This window comes from Galeopterus variegatus, unplaced genomic scaffold, assembly GCF_000696425.1.
Source record: "Galeopterus variegatus unplaced genomic scaffold, G_variegatus-3.0.2 Scaffold12064, whole genome shotgun sequence".
Lineage (NCBI taxonomy): Eukaryota > Metazoa > Chordata > Mammalia > Dermoptera > Cynocephalidae > Galeopterus > Galeopterus variegatus.
Genome location: NW_007738175.1, coordinates 1,026 through 23,913, shown reverse-complemented (window position 1 = coordinate 23,913; position 22,888 = coordinate 1,026).

The window sequence follows — 22,888 nt, the reverse complement described above, 5'->3', positions numbered from 1 at the left end:
CAGGAGGGCGCCAGGGGCCGCACAAAAAGGCGCGCGCTCCTGCCCCCGCCCCTTCAGGCCTCTGCAGTTGTCCCCGGCCAGCTCCAGACACAGACAGGGGCGGGGCCGAGCCCGGGGAGGGAGCTGGGCCCTGGGCCGGGGGTCCGCGGCCAGGGGCACCCGGACCTGTGCTTTTCTCTGCAAAAGGCACAACGTGTGTTTCTCTTGGTAGAGCCTGTGCCCAAGAGTTTGTATTTTGTGGGGAATGGAGTGCGGTGATTTGACTGCCATGGCTGACTTTGCATTCTCAAAGACCTGCACACCTTCGGGGATCGGGAGATCCCCCACCGCTGTTCACTCCCAGACCCCTGAGCCTCCAGTAACCCCGCGTGCCTCGCCTCCGGGCGAAGTGAAGGGGGCTCACCAGCGGGTTTTATGGCAGGCCTCTGGCCCCAGCAGGCATGCCCCTGCATCAGCATGGAAATGGGGCTCCAGTAGCTCAAGAGCTGCTTGAAGACTGAAATTTCCCAGAAACTTCTTTGCCCCAAGTTTGGGATTTCAGAACAAGGCTCAGGGAACCTGAAGGGTTCACCAATGGGGTCTCCCTGAGATGGGACTGTGGTTCCATTGCCAGGGGATGCACAGTTGAAGTGAGGGTCCAGGGCTGACACCATGAAGAGGAAAAAGAAGACCAAGGTCAGTGTTTGGGATGTTCAGGGCAGTTAGCCTCTAGAGAGCAGGCCACTACAGTGCTCCCGCGTGCTGGCCCCATCATGTGGAAAAGCCTGGCATTTTCACTAGAAGGCTCTTATTCTTCCCACTACCTGGAACACTGTCCCTCTGGAACAGAAGATCTCAGAGGATAAGGAATGCCTGCACCCAATCCCCTCTGTCTTTCCCATCTCAGGTCCATGACAAAGCAAGTTTGGAAAGAGGCCTCACCAGAGCCCACGGGCCAGATGGGTAATCAACAAATGCCTCTCAGTCATGTTCACCATTGAGAACTGTAGCAATCAAAGTGGATTTCAAGCTCACTCATGGTTAACTAGAACATTCAGGAAGAGACACCCCCACCCCACCTTTCCACTTTCCCTCAGTATCTGGTGAAATGAGGTAGGATTGCTTGTTCCCAGAAAAGCCTCACTTGCCTGGTTGACTGTTCTGCACAGCTGAGAGTTTAACTCTTTACCCCCTCCCTTTTAAGCCATCTTAGAATCAAACTTATAAAAAATACGTCTTCTAGCTCCTTGCTTTCTCTTAGTGAGCAGAGCACCTCACACCTTTCCTTTCCCTCTTTTCCCTGCCATTGCAGCGAATGCTCTCCTTCCCACAAGGGCACAGAAGAAAAAAGGACAGTGGGCCCCATCGTCACTGGCTATCACGCACAGGAGTAGATCAGTCAAGCTCACCCCTACTGCTGCTAGTCCTGCCCCCATGGTCACCTGGCTGTCCTTCAGAAACAATCCTTGTTTGCCAAAAATGGTAGGGCCATTCCAGGTCATTTTGTCCAACCACATGGATTGTAATGTGGGGAAACTGAGGCCCAGAGAAGGAGACGAGCTTGGCCCAAGGTCACATAACAGGAGAAGCCAAAACTAGAACCCCTATTTTCAGGTTTGCCTACTTCCAGAACAGTCTGTTTTCAGTCCTTCGGCTTGGACTGGAAGTTCAGGCAGCCACCAGCAGGTGGGAGTAGATGTGTTTGGTTGTGGGATGTTCCCAGCATTGAGGAATCAAATTCCACAGGCAACTGGTCAGGTCCCTCCTCTGTCAAGGAAAACAAGCCTGAAGCCTGAAGTTTTTGTCCCTAGGTGTCCTTGTGACTATGAAGATTGCCAAAAATTGACTGTGATGATGAATTCACTTCTAGAATTCACATCCCAGAGCCCACTCCCCCACTTCTGCTCTCCCTAGAGGTTGTTGAAATTTCTGACTCACGAGAAAAAATAGTCCAAAATGCCACAAGAAATACAAAAATATTACTATAATTTGTACTTGTTGAGCTTTTATCTAGTAAATTTATTAGAATATCCACAAATATCCAGGTTGAATGAGCTTTAATCTGAATATCGTGGAAGTTAGCCCATCTGTCTTCTCACTCAGCTCTGCCACAAGACAGCGAATGTTCCAGTTTGGCTAAAGGGTAGGTAAATTTGAGCTGTGGTTTTTGTGGTGTCATGGGCAAAAGGGACAAAAATCAAACCTCAAGGCCCAAACACCCAAACAAGTGGGGGATTTGATAAGCCTTCCTACCACTTTCGGCTGAGACTCTGAGTGGCTACTTCTTCGGCATATTGGTGACCCAGAAATAACCAGCTCTCATGTGGCCTTGTACCCTAGATACCTGTAATCTGGGGAGTCCAAGGAAACTGACCTTGGATTAAAGTGGCCTTGAACAGGTCGTGTCCCCAGGCATTTGAAAATACCACACCAAATGAAAAGACTCTCTGCAGGAAGGTGTTATTATCCTGGGCCTAGAATCATTTGTACAAAGAATTTTTCAATAATATGTCAGCACTAGTCAAAGATAATTTGGCATTAAAAAAAAATACACCGTGACTGCCAATAGAAACAGACAACAAAAACAAACTCATAAAGACTTTAGATATCAGAATTATGTGACACAGACTACAATAGCCATGGTTTACTATATTCCAAAATATAAAAGATAAGCTTGAAAATATCTACAGTTAAGAGATAATCATTAAAAAGTGATATAGCCAATTTAAAAAAGAATTGAGGAGAAGGTCTACAACTAAAAACTATAACAATGAAACTTGAGAATTTGATGGATAGGTTTAACAGAAGGCTGAACACAACTAAAAAGAGAATTATTGAACTGGAAGATAAATTACAAGAAATTGTCCAGAGCTCTTCCTAGAGAAACAAATTATATGGAAAAATAAAAACAGGAGGATAAGAGACACAATAAATAGAGTGAAAAAGATGATGGCTGAAAATTTGAATTCACGGATTCAAAAAACCCAATGAACTCTAGGCAGGATAAATAAAATAAGTCTACTACTGGACATAGCATAGTGGAAATGGAGAAGACCAGAGAGAAAGAAGCTATGCTAATGGTCCAATTAGAGGTTGAGACCCAAGGCAGGCTTAGGAGAGGTTGACACTAGGGCATGGGAGGCAGACTTTAGACTTTAGAATGCTTTTACTCAATTTTTCTGTGGAATAGAGGAAATTCTGCTCCATACGAGAAGCTGTATCAGAGTTTCTGTGTTTGGCTCAAAAATCCTTTATACTTTTATTCATTCTATTTGAGGGACAAACATTCTTATGTAGCCTTAAGGTCTCCTCCACCCCCACAGAAAATCCTTTCTCCAAGAGACACTATTGGGAGGGCGAGGCAGCCTTCTCTCTTGCTTAACCCCAAGTCAATCAGCATGCTGTCTGACAGTGAAGACATAAACCTGCTTCATTTGTAGCTTGCAGTATGTGGCCAACAACTTAGACAAAGTGTCATAAAGGAAGGGGGTACTAGATTTTTGATTTTGAGTTTCTATATTTTCTCTTCACTTGCTGGACATTCACAATCTATGTAGGTCACAGCTTCTCTCCCGTCTCACCCCCAAGCCTGAAGAAACCTGCCAGTTAATAGCTATAGCATCTTCTAGCAGTATCTCCCTTCCTTACTATGGAAGGGCAGAAGCAGGGAAAGTGTTCCAATAACTCTAGAGCGTTTTTTTTTTTTTTTTTCCTGCAGGGGCAGGTTGTAGCATAGTGGACTAAAAAGGCATTTGACCACAAACCAGAAGATATAGATTAGATCTCCATCAGCAGCTACCTAGGCCTCTATCTCAGCCTCTGAACATCAGCTTTCTCATTTGAAATATGGAGGTGATAATAATGTCTACTTGGTAACAGAACAATCCAGAAAGAAGGGAATCTTCTTCCATCCCAACTTGCTAGCTCTGGGACCTCACCTGGCTTATTCCCTCCGCGTTACCAGGTTCCTCCCATCTCCTTCGGAAAGGGCTGCGGTCACTACCACATCTAGCCACGAGGGGGCCTCAGCTGCCTTGGTCTAATTGTGGAATGACCCTTTCTATTTATCTCATGTTTCCCTGAATCCCGGCAAGCCAGGCCGGCATTTACGAAAACAACCTTTCTTCAGAAGCTCAGTGAAAAAGAGTGGGATAAGCACAGGGAGCAAAGACCCTTCTGAGGGAGGGAGTTTTCGTGCACGAATGGATGGCCTTCTGTCTCTGCACTGGGGTCCTGGCTGCCATCAGCTACTCTGCCCTTTAGCGGCTGCTGACTGCTAGTTCTGGGCACCCCTGCTCCTGTCCCGGGGGGTGAGAAGCAGGGATCCTGCGCAAACTGAGAAGGGGTAGTTCCTGGAAGGAAGGTATGACCTGTGTGGCCATACGTGGAGCTGCTGGTGGGAAGGGCTCCTTTCTTATGTGACCCCCTGAGCCCTTTTAGTCTTGTACCTGTCCCCAATTCATTTTTGGTTCCCCTCTCTCTCCTTGGCTCCTATTTATTGTACCTTAGCCATGTCCTCCCTGCTCTTTTCTCAGGTATGTCCTACCTGACCAGGGGGGTTTCTTTTACACAGTCTTTTGACACCAGTATACTGTACATTTGTGGTAACAGCAATAGTTCATAATAAGGCATTTAATGTGTCAGCAACTCTAGTTTCCAAATTGCTTCCCCAAATTGCTCAAAACAGTGCTTTTCCCCACGACCCCTGAGACAGAGTCAGTAGTGCTCACCAAGTATTCCTGGTGCTCCCTTCATACTATTTCCAGGATGAGGTATCTAAAAGCCAGTGTATGATCCTTGAGCTCTCTGTTTCCTTGCACTGGTGATCCTGAAAGCCAGTAGATGCCATCAAAGATGGAGGAAACCTAGACCTCAAGTCCTCAGATGGAGGAGACAGCTGATGACCTGCATTCGACCTTGTTGAGCTGGAAATCAAGTTTTGTTATGCTAAGCTGCTGAGATTCGGGGACTTATTTATTATTTTAGCAAAGCTAGCGTGACTTGACAAATACAGCCTTCCCCCTACACTCCTCCCAATGCCTGTACTGTTATTATAAAGGCCCATGGACGACTCTTCTGCATGTTTCACAGGCAGCTTGAATTGAAAATATCCCAATCTCAAATATGCTCCTTTTTAGGTGTTCTCAGTCTCTGTGGACTGATACTCAGTTGGGACCTGATTGTGACCCGGAAGTCATGTATAGCATTTCCTTCTATCTCTTCACCCCCATAGCCAGAGAGTCATCACTCATTCGTTTATTGGCTATTTATTGAGCATCTATTATGTGCCAGATACTCTTCTGAGAACTGAGACATAACAGCAGGATAAACAAGCAGTGAAAACTCCCTACTATCATGGAACTAACATTTTACGTGGGGCAGGCAGACATCATACAAGTGAAATGAGTGAAATCTATCTGATCTGTTAGATGATGATAAGTGCAATAAAAACAAAAAGCAAGGAAGGAGGGTAGAGAACGCTGAGCAAATGGGGTGTTGGTGGCTGGAGGGTGAGGATGCTATTTTAAATAAGGTGGTCAGGGAAAGACTCATTGTAAAAGTGGCATTTGGGCAGAGACCTTAAAGGAGAGAGGCTGCAAACCATTTAGACGTCTGGGGGAAGAGCATTCCAGGAGGGCAACAACAAGGGGAAAGACCTGAAGGTGGGAGCATGCTTGGCATATTCAAAGTAGAGTAAGGAGGCCAGTGAGGCTGGAAGCGAGTGAATGAGGAGGAAAGGAATAGGAGATGATGTCAGAGTGGAAACACGGGGGCCAGATGATGAAGGGCCTTATAAACCATGATAAGACTTCGACTTTTACACGGAGTGAGATGGGAAGCTGATGGCAGGTTTTGGGCATAGGGGTGATGTGATTTGGGGATAATAGATTTGCCATTTATTGAATGGGATAAGACTCCGGGGGGAACAAGTTAAGGGGCATGAGAAGCTAACAATTTGGTTTTGAACATTTTAAGTTTGCTTTGATATCAGGCATCAAAGTAATGATGTCGCATAGGAATTTGAATAGATGATAGCCCCCTTCTCTGCCCAGCACATTCCTACTCATCCTTTAAGGCCCATCCCAGCTGTTATGGAGCTTTTTCCGACTGGCCAACTGGAGACAGTGGCTTCTTTCTTCATGCTACAAGGAAGACTTCAACAGTCCTCTTTGCTCCTGCGCTGTCATTACTGCCTTTCCTCTCTTCCACGAAAGACTGGGAGCTCCTTTAGTCCAGGCACTGTTTCTGGTTAATCTTGTGTCTGCCTAGAATCCAGTCTAGAGTCTGGCTTATGGTGGATATTCAAGAGATATCTGTTGAATGAAGCATCTCAGGAATAAAGACAGGGGAACATTGCCATAAACTGGAGCTCTTGGAGGATAAAGACTTGGAAGTGGTTATCATATTTATTAGAAGGCTCACAGGTGACCTCTGGGACAGCAGAAGCCTGAGTGCCACATATTGAAAAGCTGGGAATGGGTAAGGACGGGCAGCCCTTCCGAAGGTGTTGCTATGTGGCCTTTTTGCCTTTCATTTTGATAGTCCTGTCAGCATCTCTTGAGTGTTTTGGTGATGAAAGGGATCCAGAAGATTTGTGTCCTTAACAGTACCTCAGAGATGGCACCCTGTTTCCAGGAAGGCACGTTATAATGCTGGCAGTGGGTGGGACTTATAGGCAGACAGATTGTGGCTTAGACTTAGTTCTAATGGATGGAACATCCAAGTCAGATTGATTTAAGGGCTCAAATGCCAGCTCTGCCACTCATCAGCTGTGTGATAAGTCACTTTTTCTCTCTGGTCCTCAGTCTCCTCATCTGTGAAATTTGACATTGAGGGTGTCAAGTGAGATCAAGTTGATAACACACCTACAATAGTTACTGACACATTAATTGTTAGGGAAGAGTATGTGAAGGAGAAAGAGTATCAGGGCAAGCCAAAGATGGAATAAGTGCTCCATCACCAGAGATTTTCAAAGGCACACTACGTGACCACTTTGTGGGAACGTTATGGAGAGGATTCTAATGGCTGCACCAGCTGAAAATTGAGGTCCTATCCAGTCTTGAACTTTACAATTCTAAAAATCCCAAGCAATAGAAATGCAGACCAAAGGTTGTTACTAAAACCACCCTGCTACTAGTGGAGCACTCATGCTCAGATGGGGTCTTTCAGGAGTGATTGCCTAAGGGTGCAGGGGCGTGCCATGTGAGGCCTGTGTGTGTGCAGCAGTGTTGTGGGCCAGTGGTACTGCCTCCTATTTGCAAGCACACTGCCAGCTGTGCTGCCTGCTGCTGCCTCACCTGGCATCTTGCCTCAGCACTACATTTCCTTCTAATAATCAAATAAGCCCCTGAAGTGACTGCATGTTCATTTTCCTCCCTGATGCCATCAGCTGGGGTCTCCCCTACTAATCTCTCATTTACTCTTTTGCAGTTTTATTGTAATCAACTCCCATTTTGGGAGAAGACTTCGGGAGGTGGCACAGAGTGAAAGAGAGTTTGTTGGATATTTTGGCCTTTCTGTGTGGCTTATCACCACGTTTTCAATGTGACCTTTGAGGCTATCTCTGATGTTTCTCTGCACCATGTCCTCCTCACACCTCTACTCCTGCCCCCAGCTCAGACCTTCATCCCCATCTTGGACTCTTGCAATAGCCTTTTTTTTTTTCTTTCCCTTTTTGTCTTTTTTCGTGTCCAGCAATGGATTGCAAACCCTCAGTGTTGCCCCCGTACCGGACCGGGGACCGGCAACGGGATCGCAACCCTCAGTGTTGCCCCCGCGCCTCGCTCAGCCAGTGAGCAGGAACCGGTCTGTATGTGGGATCCAAACCCTCGGGCAGGAGCGCCGCCGCGCTTCCCAAGCGGCACACTATCCAGTGCGCCACTGGGCCGGCCCTGCAATAGCCTTTTAATTGGTTTTCTCCCTTGGTGTTCACCCCTCCTTTCATCCATTCTGCATTTAAGCCATTTCCTATCTCATTACAACCTACCCTTCTAGCTCTGTCCTCCTCCTACTTCCTGTCATGTGTACCCAGCTACAATCCAAAGGGGCTACTGGCCTTTCCCTGAGTAACTCCCTCCTGGCAAATATTCAGTTTGCCCCCATCATCCATCAAAATCCAATCTATCTTTTAAACCCAAGACCATATACCCTTCTCCCCAAAGTCAGCTGTGAGGGCTTTGACTGTGTGGCTCTATTTGTGTCCTGATCACACGGTGCCTTTATGAGAGTCTTGTGAGTGCATGTCTTATTTCCATTAAAGTCTGGAGGCTTCATTTCTCTCAGCAGTAGCTACATTCTCTCAATATCTCTTCTCATTTTAAAATCAAAATCTTTTTGTCTACCATTATTTCTCCTCTGAATCCCTACCTCATTTAACAAATAAACAAATAATCCCAATCAGGGTTTGTGTGGGTTGTACTGAAAAGTAATTTTAACACCTGACATCCTAAAAGCACAAATTACATAAGTCATTTTAGGGACTAATTGACAATGTAGAAATCAGAGTGTAAAAATAACTCAGGCTACAAATGATTGCTTCCACTGACTGCTGCCTAAATGTTCCTAATTCACCACCAACGAGCCACATTTGCTCCCCCGTCGCCCCTTTCTCTCCTTTAGAAATGCCAAGCCCGAGGGAAAGGTTGCTTAAACTGTTTATTTGATTCATTTCTTAGCTTTTGAGCTTGACTAGCTTAAGCCTTTGGTTTGTTCTTGGGGATTACGGGGTTTTTAAGAACTGAGCCATTCTCTAGTTCACTCTTCAGGATGTGGGCATATTGCATTCATTTAATCCCTTGAATTTACAGAGTGGGCTGGCATAGAAGCCAGAGGCGACTGCTGCATAGCATTTATTTGGGCGTCATGAATCTCCATAAAACAAAATGACAGCAACCTACCCCAGTTCTGACAATTCCCATGTTCTTGATGCTGTTTATGGGAACATTGCTCATTACGGGTGATTGGTTCCACTAGACTTATTTCTCCTATGGGGTGCCCACTGAGTTGAGGTGGAGTGTGAAGGGCCAACACACCTTAGTGGACAGAGCCACCAGTGCTATGTTTGCTTAACACCAACACCTCTAAAGCCGGAGAAAGGGCTTTCAGAACTGGGTGCACTCATATTCAAGTGCATGACTCTATTCCACTAGTTATTACTCCCAGAAAGCTTTGTGTGTGTGTGTGTGTGTGTGTGTGTGTGTGTGTGTGTGTGTGAACCCACAGATGGTACTTAAGAATCAGCTGGGAAATGAAGTCAAAGCGACCCTTCTTGTGTTCCTCTAAATGTAAACATGTTAAGAGAGCTTCTTTTCAATGAAATGCATTATTATTGAACTCTGTTTATGCAGAACTTCACTTTAGGTTCACTTAGGTTTATTAAAGTAAATGAAAATGCTTGTTCCAGACACTTAATTTACAAAATGTGCTCCCTATCCCAGTTCACTGGTCAGAAATGGCCACTCTACTCCAGAGGACTAAAAATAATAATTTAATCCTCACAATATTCCTGTAAGCTGGGTACTGTTATCAATCCATTTTTCAGCCAGGAGTAGAGAGGACATGATGGAGGTCAGAGCTTGAGCCCTGAAGTCGGACTGCATGGGTTTGAATCCTAGCTCTGACTCTCACTGGCTGTGTGATCTTAAGCAAGCTCCCTAACTTCTCTGTGCCTCAGTTTTCTCATCTCTAAAGTGTGACAGTAATAGGACTATCTCATAGGGTAAAATGAATTAATATGTGGAAAATACCTAAAACAATTGCTAAGTACATGGTCAATGCTCAAGCAATGGAACTCTTCTTCATATGGACTTAGGTGATCATCTTCTGGCCAATCAGTAGGACAAGAAGGATGAAGCAAAGGGAAAATGTGGGTCACTGGAGCAGCCTGGCTTTATCCATAGTTCCTGAGACAAGCTATGTGACTCTGGTTCAGGGTAGGAACAGATGTACAGAAGGATTGCAGAATGCAGGCCAGGGTGATCCCTAGTGCCTGGGATGTGTCCCAAACGCATCTGCCCCAGCCTCAAGCTTCTGAAGCCTGGGAGATGAGAGGGGCCTTTTCTTACACAGACCAGACTCCAGGAAGAGTTTAGAGCCTCACGTAATATGCAAATTACTAAGCTCAATGAATCATAGTTGATTTTTAAATAATTAATTCACCTTCTTAATTTAGATATGGCAGTTTACAAAGCAACTGACCACTTATCATACGTTTTCTTTGGGGGATCTGGAGTATAGTTGCTGGCTAATGCAGTAGGAATGTCAAAAATGTGAGTCACATGGGACCACCTTATCATCTTACCCTAGAATTTCTAATGATTTTATTTTGTGTATTATTGTCATTGTGCAATTTAAATGTTTCAGAGTTTTGTTCAAAGCTCTCTCACACCGTGTTGAAATAGCTGATGTCTCCCCTTTACTTTCTAGTTACACTCTCAGGGCAGTTTTTATAGCAGCAGCTTCAGCACTTATACACCACTGTCAGCAGCTTCATCTCAGCTATCAATGTAGACATGGTGCTGGTTCACAATGGAGCACGGGGCAAAATACAGGATTTCATTTTTCTGGCTTGGTATGATAATTCTACTCTCTATTACTAGAAGTTCAACTTTTTAAAAAAACTTTAATATATGAGTGAGGACATGCAGTATCTATCTTTCTGTGCCTGGCTTATTTCACTTAATATAATGTCTTCTGGGCTCATGCATGTTGCTGCAAATGGCAGGATTCCATCCTTCTTCATGGCTCAGTAGTATTCTATTGTGTGCATACACCACACTTTCTTTATCCATTCATCTGTTGATGGATACCTGAGTTTATTCCTGTATTAGTCAGAGTTCTCTAGAGAGACAGAATCAATAGGATATGTTATAAATATGACAGAGGATTTATTAGGAGAATTAGCTTACATGATTGTGAAGAGAAGTCCCACAATAGTCCGCCTGCAAACTGGATGCTGGTAGCGTGCCTCAGTCCAAGTCTGAAAGCCTCAAAACCAGAGAAACCAATGGTGTCCTTGGTGTAAATTCTGGAACCCAAAAGCTGAAGAGTCTCAAGCTCCGATGTCCGCAGACAGGAGAGAAGAGTGTGTCCCAGCTCCAGCACATAGAGAGAGACTTGACTTTCTTTCTCTGTTTTTTGTTCTCTTGGGGCCCCCAGCGGATTGGATGGTTCCCGCCCATGTTGAGGGCAGAACTTTCCCATCCAGTCCACTCAGGCTCTCATGCTAATCTGTTCTGGAAACACCCCATGGACACACCTAAAAAGATAGCTTTACCTGGTTTGTCAGCATTTCTTAATTTAATCAAGTTGACACCTAGAATTAACCCTCACAGTTCCATATCTTGTCTATTGTGAAGAATTCTGCAATAAACACAGGGGTGTAGATATCTCTGCAGTATGATGTTGAATATAAGTGACAAAAACTAGAATCTTTGTCTTCTTCTTGATCTTGGGGAAGAACTTTCAGTTTTTTAGCCATTGAATATGATATTGATTATGGGTTTTTCATAAATTTCTCATCTTATTGAAGATGTTTCTCAATTCTTTTTATTTTAAGAAAATGTAATTTTATTAATATTATTTTTTACATTCTAGGATGTTGTTGTGGAGCACTTGGGAGGGAGGGAAAGAGGTGAAGGGGAAGGAAATGGGACGGAAGAAGGAGGAAGGAGGAGGGGTGGGATTGAGGCCTGTGGCATCCCCCTCATTCTCACAGGGGAGACCAGGGGGCTTCCAGCGGTGGCTTGGTCACTGCCAGGCTGGGTGCAGATGACAGGGGGCCGTGGCAAAAGCCCTCACCCCCCACCACCCCAGCTCGGGAAACTGGGGCCCTTCTTGCTGCAGCTTGGTGGTCGTTGCTGGGCTGGTTGCATGTGTTGGGGGGGCATGGCCAAAGCCCTTGTCCCCCCACTGCCCCGGTTTGGGAGAGCCCAGGGTACTTCCTGTGGCAGCTCTGTGGTTGTCACTGGGCTGGCTGTGGGTGTTGGGAGGGTGTGGCCAAGGCCCGAGGCTCCTCACCACCCCAGCTTGGGAGAGCCTGGGGCACTTCCTGTGGCAGCTCAGTGGTCGCCCCTGGGCTGGCTGCGTGTGTTGGGGGACATGGCCAAGGCCCTCATCCCCCACCCTTGGGATTGGTTGCAGGTGTTGGGGAGCATTGCTGAGGCCCTCAGCCCTCATCCCTTTCTGGCTTGGCAGCCCAGGCGATTTCCAGTCTTTCTAGGTGTTATAGGTGTTTTTTATGAAATGAGACCTTTACTAGTTAATATGAAACTTTGTCTCTGTTTGAGAGTACTTTGTTTTTTCTTTCAGTTCTGTGTTGGATTATTGGCTGTTCCCACCATTTAAACTCTGTGCTGGAACTAATTTGTTGTCCTTTGCTTACTTCTAAAATGGGAGAACTTCCTGTGGGGACCAGCACTTGAGCTCTGTGGTTGAGCTAAATTGCTGCTTTGCTGCTGATTCCCTGGGGAAGGCTTTTTGTGCAGCTCACATTTTAATGGTTGACTTTATAGGTACTTCTGGCTCTAGAGACATCCGGTGCACCTGGGTTGTGTATAAACTCTGGTATGGGCTTGAGTCTTTTCATCAAACTGCACCCCATGCAGTTCTGTATTCCTGACCAGTCTCCACTGAGTGGCCCTTCACTGATTGGGGTTCTGGTCAGCTGTCCTTGCTGTGCCCCAGTGTTCTCCCAGTGGGCCCATCTCCCCCACCACCCATGCTGCAAACACTTCCCATGGGATGGGCCATGTGCTGGTCCCTTGTGATGACTCACCAGCCTCTGAGTGGCTCCTTTTTTTTCAGTTGTTGTGGCTCCTTGCTCTTATGTGGGTCTATGGGAACCCTATTAGTGGTCTTGCTGGCCTGGGGGCCACCATGGCCCTCTTCTGCCCCACTGCCTCCAATCAATTTCATCCAAAGGGCACAGCTGTGGCTTTTTCTGCTTCCTGCTGTGTGCACTCAGCAGCTCCAGCCTGGAAATGGCCAGGACTTGAAACAGAGCTGTTCTTTCTTTATTTCATCATGGCTTCTCCCAACTTCATGCACTCCGTAGGTCTCTCCTCCTCTTCCCCTGAGCTCTAGCAGCCCCAGCTTGGCTGTCATTGCTTTTTTATAGTTGTAAATTTGTTGATTTGTGGGAGAGAATGACCCTGGGGACTGTCTATTCCACTATCTTGACCGGAAGCTGAAGTTTCTCAATTCTCTTCGTAGATTGTGAGTGTTTTATCACAAAAGATTGTTGGCTTTTCTAAAATTTATTTTCTGCATAAGTTGAGATGATCATCTCTTTTTTCCCACCTTTATTCTATTAATGTGATGTATTACACTGACCGATTTTTATATTTTGAATCACTTTTCAATTCCTGGGATAAATTCCACTTGTCATAATGTATACTCCTTTTTATATGCTTCTGTATTCTGTTTGCTAGTATTTTATTAAAGGATTTTTGCATTTAAATTCATGAAGAATATTGCCCTGTAGTTTTCTTTTCTTGCCTGACTTTGGTATCAGGGTATTGTTGATTTCACAGGACGAGATAGGAGATTGTCCCTACTTTTCTACTTTTTTGGAAGAGTTTGAGAAAGATTGGTGTTAATTCCTTAAATGATTGGTAGAATTCCCTAGTCAAGCCAGTTGGTCCTGGACTTTTCTTTGTTGGGATGTTTTTGATTACTGATTTAATCACTTTAATTATTATGGGTCAATTCAGATTTCGTATTTATTTGAATCCATTTTGGTAGTTTGCATGTTTCTAGGAATTAGTCCACTTGTCTCCTTCATCCCTTCTTAGAACAATATTTATTGAGATTCCACCATGTGCAAGCACTGTGTCACGCACAACCAGTCACGTGTTTTGCTCCTGAGGAAGTGAAAAATTAGAACTATAGACAATGAAACAAGGGATTCCATTACAGAGTGATGCTGTGACATACATAAGAGGGCTCCTAAACCAGGTTTAAGGGTTCAGGAAGAAAATTGGGTGGCTGGGGTAGAGGTGATTGGAAGTTTTAATTTTTATTCTTTTATATCTCTCTCTCTTTTTTTTTTTTTTTAAGAAATCAACCCTGCCCCAACCTATAAACAAGTCCTATCTCCAGAGTAAAATATTAAATCCGACCACTTTTCAATAACTTTCCCTTTTTCACTCTGGTCCAGTCATCATTATCTCTCAGGTGGATGGATTACTATAATAGCCTCTAATTGTCTTCCCCACTTTTGATCTTGTCTCCTGTGGCAAATATAGTAGTTTAGATCACTTGACTATTCCAAGCAAAATTGTAGTATGCCTTACTAAATGATAGTAGTTAGAAAGTTAAGTCCACATTTCCTGAACCCCCTCACAGATCGGGTCCTACAGGTGACCTACACTCTGCCAAGCAAATGAACGTGCATGTGATTTGGAAGAGGTAGTGAAGCAGAATCCATGTTTCTGCTTCTGTGATTTCTGGTTTTTGCTAGTGAGCATGGTCTTGGAAGATTTTGCTGCTTCTGCATTAGCGGTAACAGAGTTCCCGAGGTGTAGTTTTGCGGTTATCAAAAGCAGGTCCAAAGTAATTTCTTATAATGGTATGCTGCCAGTATGAATCTGTCCCTGACATCATGGGCATGATGGATGACAATTAGCTTTGTATCTCATGAATATTCATAATAAAAAATTTGTAAAATGCACATCATGGGGTGACTACTTTGTTTATGTAGATGGAGAATAAGGCAGTGTGGTCTTGGAGCCACCTTTTGGGGTAGTGACTTCCTGATTCTCCTGATGGTGGCAACTATGTAGTATTATTCTGGGAAGTAGTTTTGGAAATCCTACCTAGAGTCTGTTCTTCTGATTCTTTCAACAATCGTGTAAGCACCTAATTCTCTCCTTTTGTTTAATTGGGCTAAAGTGGTTTCTGTTACCTGTAACAGAACTCTACACGCTACTCTACCCAGAAGCTGAAGGAAATGTTTACAAAACGGAAACTAGATCCCAACTTCTCTGCTCAAAACCCTCCAATGGTTTCCTGTACCACCTGAAATAAAAGTCAAACTCATAGGGCCGGCCCCGTGGCACACTCGGGAGAGTGCGGCACTGAGAACGGGTTCGGATCCTATATAGGGATGGCTGGTGCGCTCACTGGCTGTGTGGGCTATGCCACTCCAAGGTTTGCGATCCCCTTACTGGTCACAAAAAAAAAAAAAAAGACAAAAAAAAAGTCAAACTCATAATTGCCTTCTCTCCCCTTGCTCACTTCACTGAAGTTCTACTTGCCTTTTTTGCTGTTCTTCAAATACATCAAGTACACCTCTGCCTCAGGGCCTGGCATTTACTGTTCCCTCTACCTGGAATGCTCTTCCTCCAGATAGGCTCAACTTTCCACTTCATGCCAGTCATCTCCTTTTAATTTAAGGTAGCCCAATATCACTCTCTGTGAAATTGTTCTCGATGCATCACTCTCTGAGATCATCTTATTTAATTTTTTGCGCATTATCTGTCTCTCTTCACTGCAGTATAAGTTCCATGAGGAGAGGGACCTTGTCTGACCTTTTCAATGAATCCCAGGGAAAAGCGGTGACCCATACACATTGAGAAAATAGCTAGGAATTCGGGAGGAGAAAGAAGAAACAGAACAGAGTAGACATTTTTGAGCACTGCTGGGTTGTTTAGGGAGTGTTAGAAGGCAAATCTCCAAAGACTGAAAACTCAAATCACCCGAGAAAGGTGGCAATTTCTGAAGAATATTCTTGCAATTGTGCAATAGAAATTATACATGCAAGCAGTGTGAAGAATAGCCAGAGCTGTGTCTGCAACGAGTGCCATTACATCATTGGCATCCTATTAGAAGGCTTGTTCATGACCTTCTCTGCAGCTCATTTGGGATTTTCTTCCATGAAGGCCTGTGCTTGGTCTAGTCCGGTTATTTGAGGAGAGATAAAACAGGGTGTTGGGGCTCATATCATTGCAAAAAATCACTTTGCAGCCTTTGTTCTGTATTCAGTCCAGCACTTGGCATTCTGGGATGAGAATAAGAAAGGGAAAAGCCACAGATCCTACCTGCAAAGGAGGAGGGTAGATGAGATACTGTCCAGTGAGGGTCAGGGGGCTGACTAGGAAAGGACCAGCCTGGAGCAATTAGGTGGCTGCTCTGGAGAGGGAAGAGGCCAGGAGGACAGAGAATCAGAAACTACAGCATCGGGGAACAGGAGACTCCGAAGTGCTTTGGAAATAGGGCAGAATTCAATGTTCAATCTTCCAGCCTCAGCTACCAACAGCTGCCAGGCCACAGAGTGTAGACATCACTTTTTCACTTGGCCACTGCCAATTTCCCTTTTCTCATCCCTGCCTGGGCATCAGGTAGCTTAAGCTTGTTTTGTCATTACTTCCAGCCACTATCACATTCACTGTAACACTCTAAATTCATAATCACCAATTTCATCTGGACCCTCAACACTGCTGAGTAATCCTATTCTGTTTGTCTAGGCAGCTGTCTCATTCTCTCTCCACCATTTTGTTTTCTTGTTTTATCCATGCTCATTAAGCACCCTCCCCCATAGCAGATTATCTTACCCTCCCACTTCATGGATAAAACAGAGAACTCCAAATTCCAAATGGGGAATTCCCTCAATTTCCTGTCACCAAACCTTCAGCTGTCTGCATCAGTCTTCAGCTTCTTGTCCTTCAGGCAGAGTTTGTACAGGGAGAGTGTTGCTTGGGTCACTGTTTGGCTGTGGCCAAGCCCATCTAACAATGCAACGTTCCACTGTCTTGGTGTTTTTGTCCACATGACTAAATCTCGTTTGGGACTGAATTGATTAGACATTTTTATTTATGCAGCCAGAACTGAAGAAAATATCAGGTGCTGCAATGTTGATTCCCCTTGTTTCTGAATTCCCTGTATTATAATTTCCAGGTATGGTTGTTTAAAATGAAGATTTATTCTACTCATCGCATCCTTTACTAGGGATGCCTCCAAAGATTCTGCAATTTAATGATCTTCCAGTAAAATAATTTTTATGTGCACTAAGTTTTGAGGCACACTGGTATTGACCATAGTGAAAATGTTCTGGAATGGGTCTTCTGTCACAAATGAAGATGGACCTGCCTACACTGTGATTTTGGTTCTTTAAAAGTAGGGTCAGTCACAAACCAGGGGAATCCTCTTAGACCATCTTTTCATCAGACAAATTTAGATACTCTCATCGCCATCAAAACAGATATACACCCAGAGCCTGCTCTAATACGTGGAAGAACATCTTAGTCACTCCCAACCTCAACACCTTTATAAAGAGGTTCAGCTGTGGAAATATCACAGTATAGCACAATATTTAAGCCATTTGTATAAAACACAACACAAAGGAAAGTGCATAGAACGTAACTATGTGGCATAAGAAATAATCATAAGGTGGACATTTACATAACTACCATCCGAGTCAAAGAGAACATGACCAGTCCCCTAGAAGTTCCTTATGCTATTTCCCATCCAGCCATCCAGTTACTGTGTACAGCTGTTTTTATGTGTGCCTGTTTTTAACTTCATAAAAAGGGACCCATGCAGTATATATTCATATATGTCTTGCTTCATTGACTCAATATTGTGTTTGCAACATTCATTCAGTTTGTTGCATGTAGCTGAGTTTGTTCATTTTCTTTTCTGTATAATATTCCATTTGTGAGTATACCACACTTTGTATACCTGTTTAAATACTTTTGGAATTTGGGTTGTGTCCAGTTTGGGAATATTACAAGCAATGCAGCTCTGGGCCTTCTGGGCTGTGTTTCTCAGGGAACACGTGCATGGAATTCTCTAGGCTAAGCGCTGTGGTATTTCTGGGTCTTAGAGTAAACACATTTTAAACTTTATGGTATACTAATATAGAGTGTTTTTGCTCATATCTGAATATTTACTAATTCCTTTAATCCAAAGGTTAGTTAGTAATATGCTATTTTGTTTCCGGACATTTTTTTTTAATGCTATCTTTGTGTTACTAACTTCTGCATAAGCATTATGGTGAGGGAGCCTAGTTTTTATGATATTGATTCTTTGGAGTTTATTGAGGCTTCTCTTTTCCTGAATTCATATTCTATTTCTCTAAATGGGCAGTGTGCTCCTAGAGAATTTGTATTCTTTTTTTGTTGGCTCTAGATTTTTATGTTGTCTAATAGCTCAAACTTATTATTGTGTCTTTGATGTCACTGCTTGTTTTTGTTTGTTTGAACTTCCAGTTTCTGAGAGTGGTGGGTCAAAATCACCAGCTATGATTGTTAATGCGTGTATTTCTCCTGACAGTCTGTCACCTAATGACATAGCCTAAAAATACGAGAGCAAAAATTGATGTAATTATGAGGAGAAATAATCATAGTTCAATATATATATATATATATATATATATATTATTAATATTCATGAGATACAAAGCTAATTGTCACCCCTCCTGCCCATGATGTGAGGGCCAGATTCATACTGGGGGCATATCCATTATCAGAAATTAGTTTTGTAGCCCATGTCCCCACCCAATTATCCCCCAGGCTCCCTCCCCCTCCCCCTTTCACCCACCCCACTTTGTAGCCCTAGGAGTGTTCTCTCCCTCTGTAAGTCCAATGCACCACTACGGTTTCTCTTTCCTTCCTTCTTTCTCTCTTAGCTCCCACCTATGAATGAGCACATGCAGCACTTATCCCTCTGTGCTTTGCTTATTTCACTCAATGTAAGTTTCCAGGGTCATCCATGTTGTTGCAAATGGGAGTATTTCATTCTTTTTTATGGCAGAGTAGTATTCCATTGTGTAGGTATACCACAGTTTCTTTATCCAATCATCTATTGATGGACATTTAGGTTGGTTCCATATCTTGGCTATTGTAAACAGAGCTGCAATAAACATGGGAGTGCAGGTATCTCTTCGACATGATGATTTCCATTCCTCTGGATATATACCCAGAAGAGGGATTGCTGGATCATATGGAAGATCTATCTGTAGTTGTTTGAGAAACCTCCATACTGTTTTCCATAGTGGTTGTACTAATTTACAGTCCCACCAACAGTGCAGTAGTGTTCCCTTCTCTCCACACCCTCGCCAGCATTTGTTATTCACCGTCTTTTTGATTATAGCCAGTCTAACTGGAGTGAGGTGGTATCTCAATGTGGTTTTAATTTGCATTTCCCTGATGACTAGTGATGTTGAGCATTTTTTCATGTATCTGTTGGCCATTTGTATGTCTTCCTTTGAAAAATGTCTATTCAGCTCCTTTGCCCATTTTTTAATTGGGTCATTTATTTTTTTACTGTATAATTGCTTGAGTTCTATGTATATTCTGGATATTAATCCCTTGTCGGATGCATAGTTAGAAAAATTTTCTCCCACTCTGTAGGTTGTTTTTTTCACTCCGTTGATTGTTTCTTTTGCTGTGCAGAAACTTTTTAGTTTGATATAGTCCCACTTGTTTATTTTTTTCTTTTGCTGCTTGTGCTTTTGGGCTCATGTTCATAAAGCCTGTGCCCTGACCTAACTGCTGAAGTGTTTCACCTATATTTTCCCTTAGTAATTTTACAGTTTTGGGTCTTATACCTAGGTCGTTAATCCATTTTGAGTTGGTTTTAGTGTATGGTGAGAGATGCATGTCTAGTTTCAATCTTCTGCATATGGATGTCCAGTTTTCCCAGCACCACTTGTTGAAGAGGCAGTCTTTTCCCCAATGTAGATTTCATAGTTCAATATTTTCACACACATCTCTCTCTGTAACTGATAGAATAAGCAGAACAAAACCCAGTTAAGTATATAGGAGATTTGAAAAAAAAATGATTAACAAACTTGACCTAATAGAGATATATATCTATATGCATCTATCTCTATCTGTATATCTACCCCTATGCCTATGCTTATACCTATACCTATATCCATATCTGTATTACGTGTATCTACATCTACATCCACGTCTATATCTACCAAACAACTGAAAAGTAGTTTCCCCCAGAACATGTAAAACATTTACCAAAAATTGGCCATAGTATATCCAGAAAGCAAGATTCAACAAACAGCCAAAGATTGAAACTGTACAGAACATGTTTTCTGACCACAGTGGAATTCACCTAGAAATCATTAAAAAATTGTTTACTAGAAAAATTCCTACATGTTTGAAAATAGTCTATTTAAAATAACTCAGATAAAAGCAGACTATAGCAATTAAGACAGTGAAGTTCTAGCCCAAGATAGTTAAATACATCAATAAAACAGAGTAGAGAACCCATAAGCAATGCTACTCCAATATCTTCTCTTAAAGATCGCTTAATCTTCACTCCTTAACTGCAATCTGGTTATTTGCTGAAGACATAGCTTACCCTGAAGTCCTCTCCAGTGAAGGCTCTCTTTTCTCATACACCATGTATACCTCACAGCCAGAAGATAGATTGGTCTTCCTCAATCCCGTGTTGCTTCTAAGCCAAATGATATCTGCCCTTGTGAGATTTCTGCCATGCCGCTATGTCATTTTCTATGCCTCCTTCATGCTATCATGCACTGACCTCAGAGTTATTCCAACTTACCATGGACATGTGGATCTGGCTCATGGTCTGGTTCATGGCTTTCCTTTCTGCCCCATCCTACCATCTTCCAGATGACTTCAGTGTTCACATCAACAACCCCAAAACTTGGCCTTCTCATTTCCAGTGAACTTCTCTACCCCGTACTAGCCACACTCCCACAGACACGTTCTGGGTATGTCCTTCACCTGGAACTACTCTACCTTTGTCAGCGTAAATTAAAATATCCCAGTCTTGATCACAACCTCGTAATCATCCTGCTCTCTCATTCTTCTACTCCCTCTACACCTGTTCTTCAATTGTACTTGAGACCTCCATCCCTTGGCCTCTCTATTTCCTGCCTATCTGTCCTGTCTCTCTTCTCTCTCTTTCCCCCATATCTCCCCACTGATTTGGCTTAGAGAAATTCTCCTGTTTACCTGCTTTTTCCTGTTTCCATGCAGACTTACTAAGTTGTCAATACACCCACTACCACTTATTCCCCTATATTTTCAACATCTCCTGCATCCCCACATCCAGTCATGACCCACATCTCATTGATCGTTGACTCTAAATTCTATATACATTTCAATGTACCTTTTGCCACTACCTTAGACCAGCCTTTTGACATCTCTCACATAAATTACTGCTATAATCTGCACTGCATTATTACTCCTCTTTGATCTTTCCTACACATTGCTTGCACAGTGATATTTCTAAAATATAAATCATGTTTTCTAGCCTTAAAGATAACTTCAAACTACTGACTCTGGCATCCTTACCTCCTTCCATTCCGCCTCACAAAATCTTTTGCTGCACTCACACAAAAACATTGGCAGTACCCCAAATGCATAATACTCTTTCATATCTCTATGACTTTCTTTGAACATGCTATTCTCTTTGCTTAGAGATCTTTTTCCCTGTAACCACTTCTCTCTCTAAGTAACTCCTCATCTTTCAAAACTTAGCTAAACTCCTATCCTGTGTACTCATTTTACACTATACGCACTCATCCAAATGAACTCTGGTTATTACTCGGCTAGCCAAATGGCTTTGACCTAGTCACTAGACTTTTTGCTAGCTACTACACATTGAACAACTTTGAGATCAGAGATCATGTTATGTTCTTTGGGCCTCTAGTTTCAAGATCAAGGCCAGGTGCATGGTAGATACTCTTTTAATAATTTTTATTGGTTGTGTGAAGAAATGAATGAGTTTCTCATCTCCTTTGGATTTCAGTATGTTTCTAATGATGCCTCGGGAAAAGTAATAAAATAGTTTTCCAGGATTTATAGAATTTGTTAAGCACAAGATAGAGCTAAATGTAAAGCTAAAAAAAGAGTAAAAACCTCTTATTTTGTATCTCAAATTAGCTGCGAGTCAACTAGATTGCTGTAAAAGCTGTCCAGAGACCTGTTTTCTAGATACAGCTTGGCAAGAGATCACCCCACAATAAATTATTGAATTTATCAATGAGTCTTAAGAGAGCAAGAAACAAATTTGAATTGAACATGCACATAACTTGGAAATCTGTATAGCTTGGATACATGATAGAGACTGATTTCAAGGAGACCTGCTCAATTTGGGGCCCAAGCAGACCAAATTCCCTGTGGTTTAGGGTACACTGAATAAAGCATAACAAAATAGTATCAATACCATTGACTTTCCTCAGCCACACACCGAAGATCCCCAGAGCCTGACATCAGAAAGACAAAGTTTTAGCTCTAGTGCAACAGTGAGGCTTATAAGGCAGTCTCTAAAGCTTAAGAGTCAGGGGGAAAAAAAAGGGTTTTAAAGGGATGCAGTCACTATTGGTCATTACTCTTGCTGTACACAGACCCAGAACACAGAGCAGGGAGAAAAATAGGGTGGAAGTTGACAACCTTTCCACAGGAAGTTGGCTTTCCAAATTTTATTTCACTCTTTCCCCCAAAGCAGGGAGTTGGAAGTAGCAGTTCTCTTCTTGTGAAGAAATGTTTTAAATAAGGCACAGCAGTGGGAAATCTCTTCATGCCTTATTCTTTCAGTTTAGACCCAGCTCAACCTGAAGGCTCCCCAGTTAGAGGCCCAGGTCCCCACACAGCTTCACTGGGGCCAGGACTGAGGCCATAGCACATGGAGGACATGGCTCCTGTCCTGTTCCTTTACCATAGCTTCCTCCAGGTCATCAAGAACACATAGGGAAAGATGCTACAGGAGGAGCTCAGAGCACCTAGGGAACGACCAAAGAGAGAGCCTGAGTGTATAACCCTGGCCCGATAGGCAAGCAAGAACCCAGCTCTCCTGTTCCTGCTCCTTTGGAGTTTTCTCTCTTCCAGCTCCATTGGATGTCTACATTACAAGTCTTGATCAAAAAATAAATGTGGGCCGAGGATTGGTTGGAGTCTGGAAAGCATAAGCCTTCAAGCTC